Raw genomic sequence first — 19825 nt, 5'->3', positions numbered from 1 at the left:
AGATCAACGAGATCACAATGTATTCAATTATAAGCGATGGTTGACAGGAGTGAAAGTACACAAAGATGTATTACAGCAATTCATCCCCTCTCCTCTCTCTTTTTTCACTTCTAGACATAACTCCTCCTCATTTTCCTTCATTGACATTTAGTAAACTTTGAGAAGTTATGCGAAACAAGATCGACAGGAATGGCGTGGAAGCCCTTTAAGGAGGTTTCCTACTGAGATGTAAATGCAAATGGTCCATCTGTTGTTTAAGTGGGAGGGGGTTGCAGTCACTGCGGCAGCCATATTTTGAGACATTTCTGTAAAGTAAAGTTTCTCATTCCTTCAGGGCCCCCTAATGGCCTGCCAGGCAGTGACTAGTGTCTCTCAATAAGTTAGGTCATAAGATTACATGCAATACAAAACAAAGTTAAAAGTATATACAATATATATATATACAATATATACACACACACTCAAATCATACAATCAGAATCAGAATTCCTTTATTTGTCCCGCAAATGGGGAAATTTCTTAGTCACAACCAACCATAATCACACAGAGCAAACCTTGAGATCATGGGAGCGACCAGTCTAAGGTGTGTTTTAAACCGTCCACAGACTCAGTCAATCTGATGGAAGGGGGAGATTGTTCCAGAGTGTGGGTGCCAGGACCGTAAAAGAGCAGTCTCCTTTGGTTTTTCATTGAGGCACGTGTAATAACCAAGAGGTTCTGGTTAGATGACCTAAGAGGCCGGTAGGTGGTATATGGGGTCAGTAGGTCAGAAATATAAGCTGGGGCTGTTGTAGAGGGAATGTAGTATCACTGCTGTGTTAGAGGGCTGCGCCCCGGAACCTTTGTTAGAAGAAACACCTGTTGTGCATCGCGCTCTGTTCCTGGCTAATGTGTGTATGTCAACTGCCGAAGTTAATAAAGAACCAAAAACGGTATCAACAGTCTGTGTGCAATATTGTTATTCCACTACACCACTCGGGTTACCACACTGGCGACGAGGATTAACAAGCGAAGGTCATGCCGAGGATTTGTGCCGAGTAGGTACCGTTGTGAATTGAAGAAGAAGTTGGCGCGCAGTTGGAGTAATGGCTACTGTCGGCTCGCTCACTGAGTTCGTTGAGGAGGACGGCGACTGGGTGGAGTATATCGAGAGACTGCAGCACTTTTTCCTGGCTAATGACATTAAAGATGAGGGGAAACAACGGTCGATTCTCCTCAGTGTGTGCGGGGCCAAGACGTACAAGCTTATCCGCAATCTTGCCACGCTGCGGAGCCTGGGAGACATCGGCTTTAAGGAACTGGTAACGATGTTGCAAAATCACCACAACCCCAAGCCATCTGTAATTGTTCAGCGCTTCAAATTCCACACTCATTCACGCAAGCCGGGAGTGACAGTGGCTGCGTTCGTGGTGGAGCTGAGACAGTTATCCGAGCACTGTGAGTTCGGAGCGGTGCTGGAGGACATGCTGCGGGACAGGTTAGTCTGTGGGATTAATGACGACGGCATCCAGCGCCGGTTGTTGGGAGAAGCCACGCTAACCTTCAAAAGGGCGCTTGATATCGCCCAAGCTATGGAAACGGCGGCAAACAACACTAAAGACATTCAAAGTGCTAACGGAGGTGCGCAGCCAGGTGCCGTTCATCTTGTGTCCAAAGAGATAGGAGGCAAGCCATGGAAGTCCGTGGAGTGTTACCGTTGTGGGGGAGCTCACTTGGCAAATGACTGTGGATTTAAGGACTCGTTTTGTCATAATTGTCAGAAAAAGGGGCACATTGCTAAAAAGTGCAGAGCTAAAAATAATCATAAAAAGGAATGGGGGAAATCAAAGCCAAAGATGAACACACATCACATGCAGACTGAGGAGACTGAGGAGCAATCATCGGCCAGCCCAGAGTCAAGTCACCTTCCACAAGTTGTGGAGCTCAGAAGGTGCGCCTGCACTTAAAGAGACTAATATGAGATTGAGAACATATACGGGTGAGTGCATTCCACTTGCTGGTGCTATAGATGTGGAAATTGAGTATCATGGACAGAAGGCTACAGCGACACTGCAGGTGGTCGAAGGGGAGGGGCCTAGTTTGTTGGGTCGTGATATCCTACAGAAAATTCACCTGAATTGGGAGAAAATCTGAGGGGAAATCAAAAACATCACAGTAGTACAAGACATTCTCGCTAAATATGCAGATGTTTTTAAAGATGAGCTTGGCACCCTCCATGGCACATCAGTGAAATTGTGTGTAGACCCCAAAGCACAGCCACGCTTCTTCAAACCACGCACAGTGCCATATGCTATGAGAGCTAAGGTGGAGGCTGAGTTAGAGAGGCTACAGCAGGCGGGTGTGATTGAGCCTGTTGAGTTCTCTGACTGGGCAGCCCCAATAGTGCCAGTGGTAAAGGAAGATGGCGGAGTACGCATATGTGGAGACTACAAATTGACAATTAATCAAGCCTCACAGCTCGACACCTATCCCCTGCCTTGGGTGGAGGACCTGTTTACCATGCTAGCAGGTGGCAAAACGTTCACAAAGCTGGATATGAGTCAGGCGTACCAGCAGCTGCTGCTGGACGAAGAGTCTAAACAATATGTAACTGTTAACACACACAAGGGGCTATTCAAATACAATCGTCTGGTTTTCGGTGACGCATCCAGTCCAGCTATTTTCCAGCGCACCATGGACAATCTACTTCAAAACATTCCTCATGTGGCTGGCTATCTGGATGACATCCTGGTCAGAGGTAGAACAGAGGAGGAGCACTTGCAAAATCTCGACCAGGTATTGAAGAGAATGTCAGATGCTGGACTGCGTCTGAAGCGCAGTAAGTGCGTTTTTCAAGCTCCAAATGTCACATACTTGGGCCACCGGATTTCAGCTCAGGGTCTGTCTCCGGTGGAGGAGAAAGTGAGGGCGATAAAGGAGGCCCCAAATCCAAAGAACGTAGCAGAGCTCAGGTCGTTCCTGGGCTTAGTGAACTACTACGGGAAGTTTTTACCAGACCTCTCTACTGTACTCGCCCCACTCTACCAGCTCCTGCACAAAGACAGTTCATGGAAGTGGCAGCAGGCTCAGGAGGAAGCTTTTCAGCATGTTAAGGGACTGTTACACTCAGCACGACTGCTGGTGCACTTTGACCCCAACAAGGACGTTATCCTGTCATGTGACGCGTCCCCTTATGGCGTTGGGGCGGTGCTTTCACACCGTATGGACAATGGGAGTGAAAAGCCTATCAGCTATGTGTCACGTACTCTCACTGCAGCAGAAAAAGGGTACTTACAGTTAGAGAAAGAAGGACTAGCTGTGGTTTTCGCTGTGAAACACTTCCACCACTACCTGTTTGGTCGCCCTTTTACCATCTTTACAGACCATAAGCCCCTAATGGGTCTGTTTAGTGAGTCAAAAGGCATTCCTCCCATGGCTTCAGCGAGAATACAGCGCTGGGCATTAACCCTGTCAGCATATCAGTATCGCATAGAGTACAAGGCAGGTAGTGAAAATGCAAATGCTGACGCCTTTAGCCGCCTGCCTCTCCCTGACACACCGAGCCACACTGACCTGCCCCCAGAGACTGTTTTTCTAATGGACAGACTGTCAAAAGCTCCAGTGACAGCAAAACAGGTCAAAATGTGGACTGAGAGAGACCCAGTGTTATCACAGGTTAAGAGATGGGTGATGCAGGGATGGCCTGTAACTGTAGAGCAGGATGGATTCAAGCCTTATGTCAAGTGCAAACTTGAATTGAGTGTGCTTGATGGCTGTCTACTCTGGGGCTCCAGAGTGATTGTTCCTCCTCCAGGGCGGGCACAGGTGATGGAGGAGCTACATGATGCCCACCCTGGGGTATCCTGAATGAAGAGCCTCGCCAGGTCATTTGTGTGGTGGCCTGGGATGGACTGTGCCTTTGGAAGACAAGGTAAAGGCTTGTTCACAATGTTAAAGTAACCAAAAGATGCCAGCACCAGGGCCACTCCACCCATGGCAGTGGCCAGGCCGTCCATGGTCCAGGCTACACCTGGATTTTGCTGGTCCATTTATGGGTCAGATGTTCTTGGTGCTGGTGGATGCGCATTCTAAGTGGCTCGAGGCCCGTATCATGTCAACTATTACTGCCCCAGCTACTACAGAGACACTCAGAGGCATATTTGCCACACATGGACTGCCAGACATGATTGTGACAGACAATGGGCCTACTTTCACCAGTGAGGTGTTCAAAGAGTTTATGGAGAAGAACGGAATCCGTCATGTCTGCACTGCCCCCTATCACCCCGCCTCCAACGGCTTAGCAGTAAGAGCTGTTGAAACTCTGAAAGATGGACTGCGTAAAATGTCAGGACACTCTCTGGAAACGAAGCTTTCCCGTTTCCTGTTCCATTACAGGATTACTCCTCACACAACTACAGGAGTACCCCCAGCTGAGATGTTACTGGGAAGGAGGCCGAAATCTCATCTGGATCTCCTCCACCCAGACATCAGAGCGAGAGTTGTCAGTTCGCAGGATGAGCAGAAGGCTAGACTGGACCAACGTGCTAAAGAGAGACTTTTTCACCCAGGGGACTGTGTGTACGTTAAAAATTTTGCCACGGGTTCACCCTGGTTGCCAGGTGTCATTCATCGCCAGACGGGTCTAGTGTCTTTTGTGGTGGACTTGTCTGATGGCAGGCAGGTTCGCAGGCACCAGGATCAACTGCGGGTCCGCCATGACGTGGGAGGGAAGGGTCCTCAGTGCGTTTCACACAAGGACAGTGTGAGCAGCTCTGGAGACTTTGTTAGGGTGCCAGTGGCACCAGAGCACATTGGGGTGTCACCTGAGGGACTGTCAGAGCCTACAAATGTGGCACCTGATGGACTGCTGTGCAGACTGCTCCACCTGCCCCGGCTCCCAGGTCTGGAGACACCACTCCAGAACTAAGGAGATCAAAGAGACAACACAAGCCTCCAGATAGACTGACGTGTTAAACTGTTAAAGATATGTAAGAAAAGGAAAAGGGTTCAAACATGTTTTGAAAACAAGATACAGTGGTTTTATTGTTGGTTAAAGGGTTAGGGCTACTTAGGGCTACATCTGCTACTTATATACATGTTGTTGTAATGCTCAATGCAGTTAAATGATAGCATAAATATGCTTTAGTACTTTCTAACCACTGAGGTAACAAGTCGGTGTTCTATTTTGTGCCCTTATGTGTTTGTACTTAAAGGGGGAGAAGTGTTGTAGAGTGAATGTAGTATCACTGCTGTGTTAGAGGGCTGCGCCCCGGAACCTTTGTTAGAAGAAACACCTGTTGTACATCGCGCTCTGTTCCGCCTCCTGGCTAATGTGTGTATGTAAGTTAGTAAAGAGCCAAAAACGGTATCAACAGTCTGCGTGCATTATTGTTATTCCACTACACCACTCGGGTTACCACAGGGGCTAAGCCATGTAGTGCCTTGTAAGCAATTTGCTGGAGAATGCTATATGTAGAATTGTTGGAGCCTGTAATATGAATCTCAGTTAAACAGTTGCGAAGACGATCTAGCTTGAAGTCATGATTTGGTTTTACTGAGACATATAGCTGAGTGTCATCCCCATCTGCATGATAGGAGATACACAACCAAACAGACTGATTATAGTGCCAAGGGGGTGCATATACAGAGAGAACAGGATGGGACCAAGGATTGACCCCTGACCCGCAGATTCCACCAGATATGTGTCCGCTGCGTTACGGCTGCGTTACGGCTCCACCACGGCAGCGGACCTGGTCGGTTTCACTCTAGTCTATGTGTTAACTTCCACCCAGCTCCAGCAGTCCGCAGCCCTCCAGAGCAGATATGCAGGACTTCTATTTCTGCAGCAGCACAACGCAGCAATTCAGCTGAATTCAGCACAGAGCAGACAGGAAGTCAGACACGAAACAACAATATGACATCCGGTTAATTTTTCAAAATGAAACACTGTTGATGCCTGCACAAAAACCTCAAAAAAGAGACAAATACAAGCTCTTCCTCTAATCCTTCGGTCAGGAACACTTTGTGTTGTAGTGTTTATAACACATACCTATAACTGCGGTCATGTGTGATTATATAATTATCGCCGGAATTCCTCGGCTTCGTAACTCCAGCTGTTCGGCAGAGCTGCGCCGTGGCGGACTCAAAACGCAGCGGACACGTATCCAGTGGAATCTCAGGATGAGGCACCCCAAACAACAGTGGAGCGGAAGATGACACATAATTACCCTTGACACAAGAAAGAAAAGATACCAAAATATACTTTTTATTTTTAATTTGTGAGTCTTAACAAGGTGGTCTCAAGCAGACAGCCTTTTATAAATGTGTGTGTGTGTGTGTGTGTGTGTGTGTGAGAGAGTGAGTGTGTGTGTGTGTGAGAGAGAGAGAGAGAGAGAGAGAGAGAGAGAGAGGGAGAGCGTGTGTAGTGGCTGTGCAGCCGAACAAGAGAGACTGATGCTCAGAGCAAATAGGTGCTGTCAATTGGTTAGGATAGAAATCCTCAAGACTAAAGCCAAGTTCCTATGTTTTGCTTGTCATCTGTTGAGTTAATTGATTCATGATGTTGAAGTTAGCAACAACTTCGGCGCAGGAGCAGAAAACGAAAGTAGCAATGGTTAACAGCTTTTTAAGTGTGATGTAAGCACAAGATCTTATGCAGGAGAGGAATGTCAACAAGCTCTTCAAGAGACAGAACCCCCGTAAAGCAGCCGGACCAGGCACCAGGCTCTCCATCCACCCTGAAGCACTGCGCTGACCAGCTGTCTCCAGTGTTCACGGACATCTTCAACACCTCACTGGAAATATGTCACGTGCCAGCCTGCTTCAAAGTCTCCACCATCATCCCCATCCCCAAAAAGCCAAGGACCACAGGACTGAATGACTACAGACACGTCGCCCTGACCTCTGTGGTCATGAAGTCGTTTGAGCGCCTTGTGCTGTCCCACCTCAAATCCTTAACCAACCCTCTCCTGGACCCACTGCATTTTTCCAACAGAGCCAACAGGTCTGTAGGCGATGCAGTAAACATGGCCCTGCACTACACCCTCCAGCATCTGGACTCCCCAGGAATATATGCCAGGATCCTGTTTGTGTGCTCTGCTACAGAACAAGCTCTCCCAGCTCCATGTGCCTGACTCCACCTGCAGGTGAATCACAGACTTCCTGTCTGACAGGAAGCAGCACGTGAAGCTGGGGAAACATGTCTCTGAATCCCAGACCATCAGCACCGGATCCCCCCAAGGCTGCGTTCTTTCTCCCCTGCTCTTCTCCCTGTACACCAACGGTTGCACCTCCAGTCACCAGTCAGTCAAGCTCCTGAAATTTGCGGACGACACCACGCTCATTGGGCTCATCTCTGGCGGGGATTAGTCCGCCTACAGGTGGGAGATTGACCATCTGGTGACCTGGTGCAGCCAGAACAACCTGGAGCTTAATGCTCTAAAGACAGTGGAGATAGTAGTGGACTTCAGAAAGAACCCAGCCCCACCCGCCTCCGTCAACCTGGGTGGCTCCCCAGTCAACTCTGTGGAGTCCTGCCGTTTCCTGGGCACCATCATCACCCAGGACCTAAAATGGGAACTGAACATCAGATCCCTCACCAAAAAAAACCAACAGAGGATGTTCTTCCTGCGGCAGCTGAAGAAGTTCAACCTGCCAAAGACGATGATGGTGCACTTCTACACTGCCATCATCGAGTCCATCCTTACCTCCTCCATCACCGTCTGGTACGCTGCTGCCACTGCTAAAGACAAGAGCAGACTGCAGCGCATCATACGCTCTGCCGAGAAGGTGATTGGCTGCAACCTTCCATCCCTTCAGGACCTGCACAGCTCCAGGGCCCTGAGGTGTGCAGGTAGGATTGTGGCCGACCCCTCCCATCCCGGTCACAGACTATTTGACACTCTCCCCTCTGGCAGGAGACTGCGGTCCATCAGGACCAAAACCGCCCACCACATGAACAGTTTTTTCCCCTCTGCAGTTAGGATCCTCAACAAGTCCCGGGTCACCCACCCCTACCCCCACTGACACTGACTCTTGCACTCCTGCAGTCAAACCCACCTCTGCCCTTGAATCTTTGCATTACATTAATGCAGAATTTGTACATCCTGTAATTTTAATATCTTCTATATTTTATCTTCCGTCTTTATTTATCAGCCATCCCACACTTTTGCCTCTGTGTGTTGATAGTGTTAATATTGTTTATATTGTATATATTATAGTCACTGTTTGTTTGTTTATTGTTTATTGTCTTCAATGCATGCACCTTATCACCAAGAAAAATTCCTCGTCAGTGTAAGATCCCTCTTGGCAATAAATCTGTTTTCTGATTCTGATTTAGCTAACAGTTAACAATTTAGTGTCATTTTAGCTGCTTTAGTTTTTTTTCACAAGAGCAGAGGAGGCAGATCATGTGAGTAAATTCCACAAAAATACAAACACAACAGGGGGCGCTGCTGCACGGGTGAGATGCAAAATGTGAAATTCAGCAGCTCCCAACAGGTGGATTTTCAATCGATCAAAAAAAACATTTAGCCAATGTCTTACTTTTGAAATAGTTGCAGGACATTTATTCCACATTTCGAAGCAACAACTTTAAGTTCTCAGTCCCAAGAATGTGGGGTACAGGCAAACTTAAGGAAAAAACGTTGCAGGGAGCTTCTGCTTCTGCTAGCCAAACCGCTCAAGCTAGCGAGGAAGAGGAGGTAACAGCAACTATGCTCAGAGATACAGAGATACCGCTACATTCATCGAGGCTCCCGCCGCAAGTTTATATACAGTTCCACCGCAAAAAACTTCATCCCAGCACTGTGGTCCGACCGCAGCTCACCCACCTGCTCCCGCACTTCCTCTCCGCGTCATCACAACAACACACGTCATCAGACCGCATCCAGAGTGAACACTTTCAACCTCCGTCCAATCCCTACTTCCGCCCCATCAATTTCAAAACAAAAGCACTTGAAAATCGCCCTCTTCAACACAAGATCCCTCAACAATAAAAGTCTCATTCTCAACGAATTCATCACCGACAAACAACTTGACCTTCTGTGCCTTACTGAAACATGGCAAAAACCCCTGGATTATTTTTCACTCAACCAAACCACCCCTGCTGGATATTCCTACCTGGACAACCCACGCTCTGAGGGCAGAGGAGGGGGCATCGCTGCCATTTACCAACAAGACCTCCAACCTCGCTCATTCTCCATCCCTGCTGCTTCATCATTTGAACACCCGATTTTTAAATTACCCGGCCCTAAACCTCTCATCATTGCAATCATCTACCCATCATTCCTATCAGAACTCTCTGAATTCATCACCGCACTGTCTTCAATCTCACCATCTGTCTTACTCGTCGGCGATTTCAATCTCCACATTGACTCCCCGGACTGTAAAGATGCCATGGACTTTCTGGACCTTCTCAACTGCCTCAGCTTCACCCAACATATCAACTTTCCCACCCACAACCGTGGACACATCCTAGACCTGGTTTGCTCCACCGGCCTCAACATCCACAATGTCTCCAGTACCGACCTCTCCATATCTGACCACCTGGCCATCACACTCGACATCGATACCCCCGCCCCCCAAACCAAACAGGCCCGCACAATCACTTTTCGCAACCTTAAATCCATCTGCCCAGTCTCTCTCTCCACCTGCATTTCAAACACTCTTTCCAGCCTCACCTTTCCTATAAACCCAACCCCCATGGACCTCATCAACATCTACAACAGCACACTGTCTTCATCCCTCAACAAACTGGCCCCCCTGAAAACCAAAACTGTCACCTTCACTCACTCGGCTCCCTGGTTCACCCCAGAACTTCACAAACTCAAAAAACAACTGCGACAACTAGAACGACTTCACAAGAAAACCAGTCTCACAGTACACGCCCTCGCCTACAAAGAGCACATACACCTCTACAAATCAGCACTAAACAAAGCCCGCTCTGTCTACTACTCCGGCATCATTCACTCGGGATCCTCCAACCCACGCACCCTGTTTTCCACCATAAATAAACTCTTCAAGCCCCACGATAACATTTCATCCTCATTCACCCCGGAGAAATGCAACAACCTCATTTCATTTTTTAACTCCAAGATTGAAAACATCCACAACCAGCTTGCAACCTCCTCTGCCTCCACCCCGGTCCCTGAACCCACACCTCCTTCATCCTCTGACCACCAGCTCTCCAACTTTTCACCCATAACCACAGCTGACCTCTCCAAAATACTCTCCACCATGAAATCATCCACCTCTCCCCTGGACCCCATGCCCACTGAACTTGTGAAAGCCTGTTTTACCTCCCTCGCCCCACTCATCGCAGACACCATCAACTCCTCCCTTACCTCTGGCACTGTCCCCCCACCTCTTAAGCTAGCTGCCATCACCCCTCTCCTTAAAAAACCTGGCCTTGACTCAGACGACCCCAACAACTTCAGACCCATCTACAACCTCACATTCATCGCAAAACTACTGGAAAGAGCCGTCGCAACCCAACTCAAGACTTACCTCCTCTCCAATAACCTATATGAAACATTCCAATCCGGCTTCAGAACCCACCACAGCACTGAAACAGCTCTTATCAAAGTCACAAACGACCTCCTACTCTCCTCTGATTCCGGCTCCCTCACCATTCTCCTCCTCCTTGACCTCAGTGCTGCCTTCGACACCATCAACCACTCCATCCTCCTCTGCCGCCTGAAATCCGTAGGCATCACCGACTCCGCCCTCTCCTGGTTCAACTCATACCTGTCTGAAAGATCTCACTACATTGCCATAAACAATCACAAATCCCACACCACCCCTGTCTCACACGGAGTCCCCCAAGGCTCAGTGCTTGGCCCCATCCTCTTCATCCTCTACATGCTCCCACTTGGTCACATCATCCGCCGCCATGGACTTCACTTTCACTGCTACGCCGACGACACTCAGCTCTACATCACCACCAAAACCATCGCTCCAGCCATTCTCTCCACCCTCACCAACTGCCTTACCGACATAAAAACCTGGATGAACCACAACTTCCTCAAACTAAACAGCAATAAAACTGAAATCATAATCTTTGGCCCAAAATCCACCCTCCCCACCTCCCAGAACTTCTCACTCTGCATCGATGGCCACTCTGTCACTCCCTCCCTCCTGGTCAGAAACCTTGGCATCTACATGGACCCCTCACTCTCCTTCAAATCACACATAAACCATGTCACCAAGACATCCTTCTTCCACCTCCGGAACATAGCACGCCTCCGACCCACCCTCTCCTTCCCGGCCGCCGAAACACTAATTCATGCATTCATCACCTCCAGACTCGACTACTGCAATAGCATCCTGTATGGTCTCCCCTCCTCCACTCTTCAAAAGCTACAATATGTTCAAAACTCCGCTGCCCGACTGCTCACCCGCTCCCACTCCCACTCCAGAGATCACATCACACCCATCCTCCACCAACTTCACTGACTTCCTGTAAAACAACGCATACATTTCAAGATCCTCATCATCACCTACAAAGCCCTAAACAATCTTGCCCCTTCATACCTGTCAGACCTCCTCCATCGTCACATTCCCTCTCGCCGATTACGCTCTGCCGACACTAACACCCTCACCCCCATCACCAGAACCAAATACCGCACCATAGGAGACAGAGCCTTCGCCATTGCTGCCCCTACCCTCTGGAACTCCCTCCCCCTGGCCATCCGAAACTCTGATTCACTGCCATCTTTTAAAAGTCATCTCAAAACCCATCTCTTCAACATCACTTACAAGACCTGACAAAATCATTTTCCACCATCTTTCTTCTTTTTACTGTCTACTCTTTTTATTTCTTATTATATATATATATATCATTATATATATATATATATATATATATATATATATATATATATATATATATATATATTGTACTGCTGTTTACCTTTGTTTAGTCCCTGTATGTGTATGCATGTATTATCTGTTTGTTATGTATTTGTAAAGCGTCTTTGGGTACTCTGAAAAGCGCTATATAAAACCTATGTATTATTATTATTATTATTATTATATAATACAGTCTTTGAAAGCGGACATCTGTAACTCAATCGAGGCTGCCGTTAAGGGACTTCAAGCTGATATTGCCACTGTTAAGTCGGAGTTGAGTACAACTACAGGAGCCCTACAGCAGACCATAAATCTCCAAGAGGAAAGACTAGCCGCTGTGGAGGACTCTGCCACAAAGACTAGCGATAGCTTGGCCGAATTGGAAGTTACCGTAAGTGCTCTAAAAGGGGAGATTCGTGCACTTAAAAATAAATGTGAAGGTTTAGAGAACAGGTCGAGGCGAAACAACCTAAGGATAGTCGGCATTTCAGAAGGGGAAAAGGGCAAAACTCCGACAGCGTTTATCTCCAACCTCCTAAAAGACCTGTTGAATCTTGAAGATCTACCACTTATCGACCAAGCTCATCGATTAGCCCAAGTTAAGCCGAAGCGGGGCAACCACCCAGACCTTTCATTATGAGGGTCCGCTTCTTCCACGTTAAAGAACAGATTCTCCGCCTGACCTGAGAGAAACGATAAGGCCATACACATCTTTGGAGATCTGACCACTGGTGAGGCGAAGAGAAGGGCGGCTTTCAACAACGTAAGGAAGACTCTACAGAACATCGCGGGTGCCCGGTTTGGCTTCAGACATCCCGCTACATTCAGAATCACAATGCCTGGTGGAGAAGAGCATCGTTTCACGGATCAACAGAAGGCTATGGACTATGTCAAATCAGCCTCGTCAGAAACTACAGATTCAGAATAGTCCCTGGACTGCAATGGGCTTCTGCCTTCTGAATGCAAAGGTTAACTCGTAATCTCTCCTCTTTTTTTTTTTTTTTTTTTCTTCTAATGGTTAGCACATTTGTGAATGTTTAAAATACGGTTCTGGATAGACAGTGCTGCCTGCTGGTGATTAGGTAGGCTATTCCCTACTTCCAAACGTCGCAAGTCTAGTGTTTCAGCATGGATCTAGCTATGCTTTTTGGTCTTGCAGTCATTACTTCGTGACACCAGGTAATGTTTTGCTTTTTTTCTCACCCTTCTTTTACGGTTTGAGTACAGCTGTGGTTACACAGCTTTAAAGCTAGTAAAGCTTTATGTTCGGGTATAGAGCGAGTTGGGGTCATGCCTATGTTCCCACAGCTCAATGGTCCCACAGCCCTATGTTCTCACACGTCTAAGAATTTTGGGTTTAGGGAAGGGGAAGAGGTTAGGGTTAGGGAAGAGGGAGTGGTTAGGGTTAGGGAAGGGGAAGGGTTGGGTTTAGGGAAGGGGAAGAGGTTAGGGTTAGGGAAGCAGAAGTGGTTAGACTTAGGGAAGGGGAAGTGGTTAGGGTAGGAACATAGGGCTGTGGGAACATAGGCATGCTCCCGAGCGAGTTTTCACCCATGTTGGGGGGGTGGTTGGGTGGATGGGAACAATGGGCTTAATGTAGTAATATGTTTTTATGTTTCTAAATGTTGTTTTTACCCTCTTAATGGGTTGCTGTGGCCACAATACCTCTGGCTTTACCTGCTGTGGACTGTATGACAGTATGTTCTCTCTTAAAACATGGCTTGCATTAATTTTGCTAGCTGGAACGTAAAAGGGTTAGGTTGACCCACTAAGCTCAATAAGGTGTTGGCCCATTTAGATAGCAGGTATATACATTTTGCATTCCTCCAAGAAACTCATCTGTCTCTCTCTGATCACGTAAAATTGAGAAGAAAGTGGGTTTCCCAAAGTTTTCATTCTCTTTTCAATAGCAGAGCCAGGGGGGCTGCTATCATAATACATAGAAATGTTACATTTACTGCTTCGGATGTCATTGCTGATAGAAATGGGAGATATGTTATTGTGACCTGAACTCTATTCAATACTCCTGTAGTGCTGACTTATGTCTATGCTCCTAATTATGATGATGAGAGTTTTTTTGTTAGATTTCTGTCATACATCCCAAACCTTGACTCTCACCATCTGATAATTGGAGGCGACTTTAACACATGCTTAAACCCAATGTTGGATAGATCATCCAAGAGACAAATAACTACATCGAGGTCAGCAAAGGCAATAAACAATTTTCTCAAAGATTATGCAGTTGCAGACGTATGGCATCCCAGTAAATGAAGCAGCGCGCTCATTATCATTCAAAAGAATGATAGACAAAAGTCTTGTCGTGTCTTTAAACGATTTAACCAATCACAGATTAGAGCTCCACCTGTGACAAATACTGTAACACATTTCCAGGTGTGTATAAATAGAACCCCAGCACACCAGACCTTCATGTAAAGTGCAACCTGACCTCTGACAACATGCCAAAGATTCAACCACAGACCAAAGTGCTGATCATCAAGAGCCTGAAGACCAAGTCTGCTGCTGAGGTGGCAGACATCTTCAATGTATCCAAACGTCAAGTGGAGAGGATAAAAAAAAGATCTGAAGAAACTGGTGACGTTCATGACAAGCCCAGGTCAGGCAGACCCAGCAAGACAACTGTTCAAGAGGTCCGTTTGTTGCTTTGGCAGTCCAGGGCCAGCCCTTTTTCAACTGCAGCAGAGCTACATGACAACTGGTCACCAGAAACCCCTGTATCTACAAGATCAGTTTGTCGAATTCTCTCACGCAGTGGTCTCCATGGCCCACAGCTTGCGGAAAGGATGGACAGTGGAAAAGTGGCAGAAGAACTGCATCCCAATCACCGCAAATACTGCAGAAGACCTGCTGGAACCCGCATGGACCCAAGATTCACCCAGAAAACAGTCAAGTTTGGTGGAGGAAAAATCATGGTTCATCACAGTCACCAGACATGAACATTATTGAGCATGTCTGGGGTAAAATGAAGGAGGAGGCTTGGAAGATGAAACCAAAGAATCTTGATGAACTCTGGGAGTCCTGCAAGACTGCTTTCTTTGCCATTCCAGATGACTTCATCAATAAGTTATTTGAGTCATTGCCGAGACATATGGATGCAGTCCTCCAAGCTCACAGGAGTCATACATGATATTAATTATTTTTCCAAAGGCACCATGACTTTATGTTCTGATGTTATTGTAGCATGTTTGTGTATTCAAAATAAAGTATAATTTCTACCGTACATTATTTTTGTATGCAACAAGACTTTTGTCCAAGCAAATCTGACCTTTCTGTCCTAATTAAATGATAAAATCAATGAATGATACACGACTTTATTTTGGTATAATAAGCATAATCTAGAGGCCTTTGCCTTTCATATATGCCATTTCTGATTCCAATTGATCAACTACAAGTCAAGTTATTATTTGTTGTTCCTACAACTTGGATAAGCGACAAGACTTTTGTCAGGCACTGTATATCAGCTGCTTATAGTGCGCTGACGGCACTTTCACCCTCATCCATTTCTGACATAAAATCTCAAATGGGAAGGTGAACTTGGGGAACCCATTTGTGACGAATCTTGGGAGACTGCCTTGAGCAGAGTGCATAGTTCGTCAGTCTGTGCAAGATATGGGTTGCTACAATTCAAGACTGCATCGCATCCATTGGACTAAACTCAGACTGTCTAAACGGTTTTCTGATGTAGACCCATTATCTGATCGATGTAAGTGCAATCAAGCATCACATACACAAATGTTCTGGTCTTGCCCAAAGCTAGATCATTATTGGGCATCCATCTTTGACACAATGTCAGGCTTCCTGGGACAGGCGATTTCACCATGCCCTTTAGTTGGGTTATTTGGGGTTGCTCCTGATCATCTAGGTCTAACTAGGGCACAATCGAATAGTGTTGCTTTCCACATGCTCCTGGCCAGGCAGCTGATTTTGATCAAATGGAAGGACTGTAAACCCCCAACATTTACACACTAGGTCAAGGAAGTACTTTACTTTCTCAAACTTTAAAGGGGACATATTATGCAAAACTGACTTTTTCCTTGCTTTAGTATGTATAGTTGCGTATCCGGAGTGCCTCCCCACCCCCCAAGCATGAGTTTTGACAACTAAGTCAATATTTTGTACCTGGCAGAGTCAGGAATTGAGTCTCTAAGCGAGCCGTTTGGATTTCGACCGGATTGTGACGTCACAATCCGGTCTTTTGCATACTCTTTGCGTATCTCCTCCCACATTACGCCAGCTACCTGAACGAGGATCCGCCATTTTTTTCCCCTCGCTAACTTGTACGCGACAGCCTGACCGCTACCATGTACAACCCGAAAGCCAAGCACTGCTGCTCTGTCGTCGGATGCACGGATCCTCATGTTTCGCTACATCGCTCCTACCAAAGAGGATATCAGAGCGAAGAGGCTACTTTTTATTTATCAGGGTCCAGCTTCAGTGAGCAGAAGCGTTATGGTCTGTGCCAGTCACTTCACCCCGGACTGTTTCAACAGCCAGGGTCAGTACAACGCTGGACTGGCAACGAGATTGTCCCTTAAAAGATGGATCCATACCCGCTGTCAGTGATGGAACTGTAAGTATTTAAAAAACACTATAGTTTGTGTTACTTTGGCTGTTTAGCACATGAGCTAACGCTAACCGTGGGTGTAAATATGAGGCTGAACTAACATTACGTGTGAAGTTGTCAACGTTGGGCTTACTGGCCGTAGGATTCACGATAATGTTAATGATACGAAGCGTTAATTTGTCATATCAACACTTTTAAAACATGACGGTGAATTGAGAAAATGAATTAGGATATTGAGAATGTATCGCTTCTAACCGGCCGGTGAACCACTGCTCGGCCGTGAACACTCAGTTGTGTGTGTCAGTTGTTCGCGGACAGTGAGCTGCTGTTCCGCGGTGAACACGCAGAGGAAACGGTATGAACTGGTCTCTGTTATTCTCGGCTAGTGAGCTACGTTCATTCATTAGCATGTTGTGCTAAAGGACAGTGTGTAAGCAAACTTCTAGAAGCGTGTCTTGTCTGAATGCACTGCTGACTGTGTGACAGCCCGAGGAGCTGCTGTAGTTGGGCAGATGTCCTGGCTCTGGGAGACTGTCCTCTGACCGTTTTCCTGTGTGTTGGTATACATGTAATACGTGTGTAGCGTTAGCCGTAGCATTAGCTGTAGCGTTAGCTGTAGGCTACAGCTAATGCTACAGCCTGTAGCGTTAGCTGCTGGCATGAGAGACCAGACCTGAGAGTATCAAAACGTTATCTGCAGTAAAGCAATCAATACTTTGTTTTGGAGCTGGAGACAGGGGCTACATGCTACATGTCTGCTGTGCTACCATCAGTTATATGCAGGCACGGACACTGAAAAGCTGCGTCGCGCTGTGTGTTGCTCCTTGTTTTTTTTTTGTTTTTGTTTTTTTCCTCAACTTTATTGAAAGTTGCTGTGTAGCGCTCGTTGCCATGGTCCCGCGATGCCTTCCTCACGTCTTCCGGTCGGCAGGAAGAAGTGGGCGGCGCACGCAGTAGCTCATTAACATAATGAAAAAAAGTCACTGAATCCGGCCGCTGAGAGCAGGGCTGTGAAACTGGTATGTAAACAACCCTGCTGTGCTCAATCCTTTGGTTTTTTCGACCAAAGCATGTTACTATCATTCCATTTAGACATCAAGGACCCATGTCAACAAGCAGAAATGAGGATAATATGTCCCCTTTAAAATATAAGATACTCTCTCAAAGGATCAGCAAAAAACTACGATAAAATATGGGGACCTTTTCTGGATTATGTCAAGGCACATATCACTCTATCCTTAGACTAAGTAGAGACATATACTCCATAAGGTTATTATAACTTTTAATCCGTGGTCACCCCCTCCCCTAAATGTGATATTTTGTTATTGTTTCTTTTTTGTATGTTTGTTTCTTCTTGATAATTTGTCGGTCAGATAGTTTTATTATACTTTATACTCTAATTGCTTTTACTTGTTGTCTTTTGTACCTTTATTGTAAGTAATTTATTACATTCAATGTAAAATTATTTCAGATATGTTTAAGATGTAACATCCAAATTGAACTGAAATTAAAAGAATGTTAAAAAAAAAATACAAACAACACTTTTGTTTTGCTCCCATTTTTCACAAGTTGAAGTAAACCATCTAAGACTTTTTCTCTGGACACAAAAGGCCTACTTCTGTCAAATTTTGAGCATGAAAATTGTTAAAATATGTGTTAATGAGCACTTCTCTTTTACCAAGATAATCTATCCATGTGACAAGTGTGGCATATCAAGATGCAGATGAGACAGCATGATTTTTACACGGGTGTGCCTTGGACTGTTCACAATAAAAGGCCACTCTAAAATGTGTTTCCCCACACAACACAATGCTACAGATGCACAAGTTTTGAGGGAGCATGCAGTTGGCATGCTTTCTGTTGGAACCTACACAGCTGTTGCCCATAATTTTTCATTTCTGTACCATGAGGCATCTCCAGTGTCGTTTGTCAGACTTTGGCAGTACATCCAACCGTCCTCACAACGGCAGACCACGTGTAACCACACCAGCCTCTACATGTGGCTTCTTCAACTGTTGATAGTCCGAGATCAGCCACCCAAACAGCTAATGCAGCAGCTGGTTTGCACGGCCAAAGAATTTCTGCACATTCTGTGAGAAGGCATCTCATGGAAGCTAATTCATGTACTTGTTGTCCTGACCAGGCTCTTGCCTGACTGCAGTTTGTCGTCGTGACGAAATTCAGTGGCAAATATTAACTTTTGATGGTGTCTGGTTTCGTCTGTGAAGTCTCATCTTCACAGATTAAATGCACTGTATTGGCCAGATGGCAGACAGTGTCTTGTAAGTGAGCAGTTTGCTCATGTTAGCGTTGTGAACGCAGGAGTGCTTGGTGCATGGTAGAGGTGGGGTTGTGATATGGGCATAAGCTTTGGACTATGAACACAGATGCATTTAACTGATGGCAAGTTGAATGCACAGAGATACTGTAAAGAGACCCGGAGGTCCATTGTCATGCTCTTCATCCAATGCTGGCACTTCATGTTACAGCATGATAATGCACAGCCCCATGTTTTGGAGCATCGGTACATAATTCATGGAAGCTGATATTCCAGTTCTTGCATGGCCTGCATACTCACCAGACATATCAGCCACTAAGCATGTTTGTGATGCTCTTGATCAATATGTACTGCAGCATGTTTGACTTCCTGTCAATATCCAGCAACTTCACACAGCCACTGAAGAGGAGTGGACCAACGTTCAACAACCTGACCAAGTATAAGCACAGGAAATGTGTCGCACTGCATGAGGCAAATGGCGGAAACAACTTTGGAGATGCCCCATGGTACAGATATTAACATGAATTAAAAGGCAACACCTCTGTTTGACATTTCTGCAGTCAGCATGCCAACTGAACACTCAAAACTCTCAACATCTGTACCATTGTGTTGTGTGATGAAACACATTTTAGGGTTACCTTTCATTGTGATCACTCCAAAGCACATCTGTGTGACAATAATGGTTTTTAAACAGCATCTTGAGATGTCACACATGTCAGGTGGATGGATTATCTTGGCAAAGGAGAAGTGCTCATTGACAGATTTTAACAAATTATTGCTCAAAATGTAAGAGTAATATCCTCTTGTATGAACAGGGAAAAAAATCTTAGATCATTTAATTCAACTCAAAATGTGAGTGAGAACGAAAGTGCTACATTTATATTTTTGTTGAGTATATTAAGAAAATCAGCGATTTTCACAGGCTGCTTACTTTTGTAGTTACACCATAGGAAGAGTAAAAACAATGTATGTGTCTTTGAGGAACAGATGCTTTTACACCTTTTCAATGTCTGGCTAAAAGGTGTCAACATCAGATAACTATCCTCTAAATATGCATGTAATGACAAAGTGTTAATGGGGAAGACTGCATTAAAACAGTTTACTTGTCCTGTTGTACTTTCATATTATATATTTGT

At 46.0% G+C, this 19825-nt stretch overlaps 1 protein-coding gene across 9 annotated transcripts in view; it reads right to left on the bottom strand.

The window, feature by feature from the left end:
* Window positions 1–19825, bottom strand: part of fat3a (FAT atypical cadherin 3a) — a 353888-nt gene that overhangs the window by 164892 nt on the left and 169171 nt on the right. The window lies entirely within an intron of this gene.

Source organism: Pagrus pagrus (assembly GCF_965226575.1).
Source record: "Pagrus pagrus genome assembly, chromosome: 4".
In the NCBI taxonomy this organism is placed as follows: domain Eukaryota; kingdom Metazoa; phylum Chordata; class Actinopteri; order Spariformes; family Sparidae; genus Pagrus; species Pagrus pagrus.
This window is presented reverse-complemented; position numbering and strand designations above follow the sequence as displayed.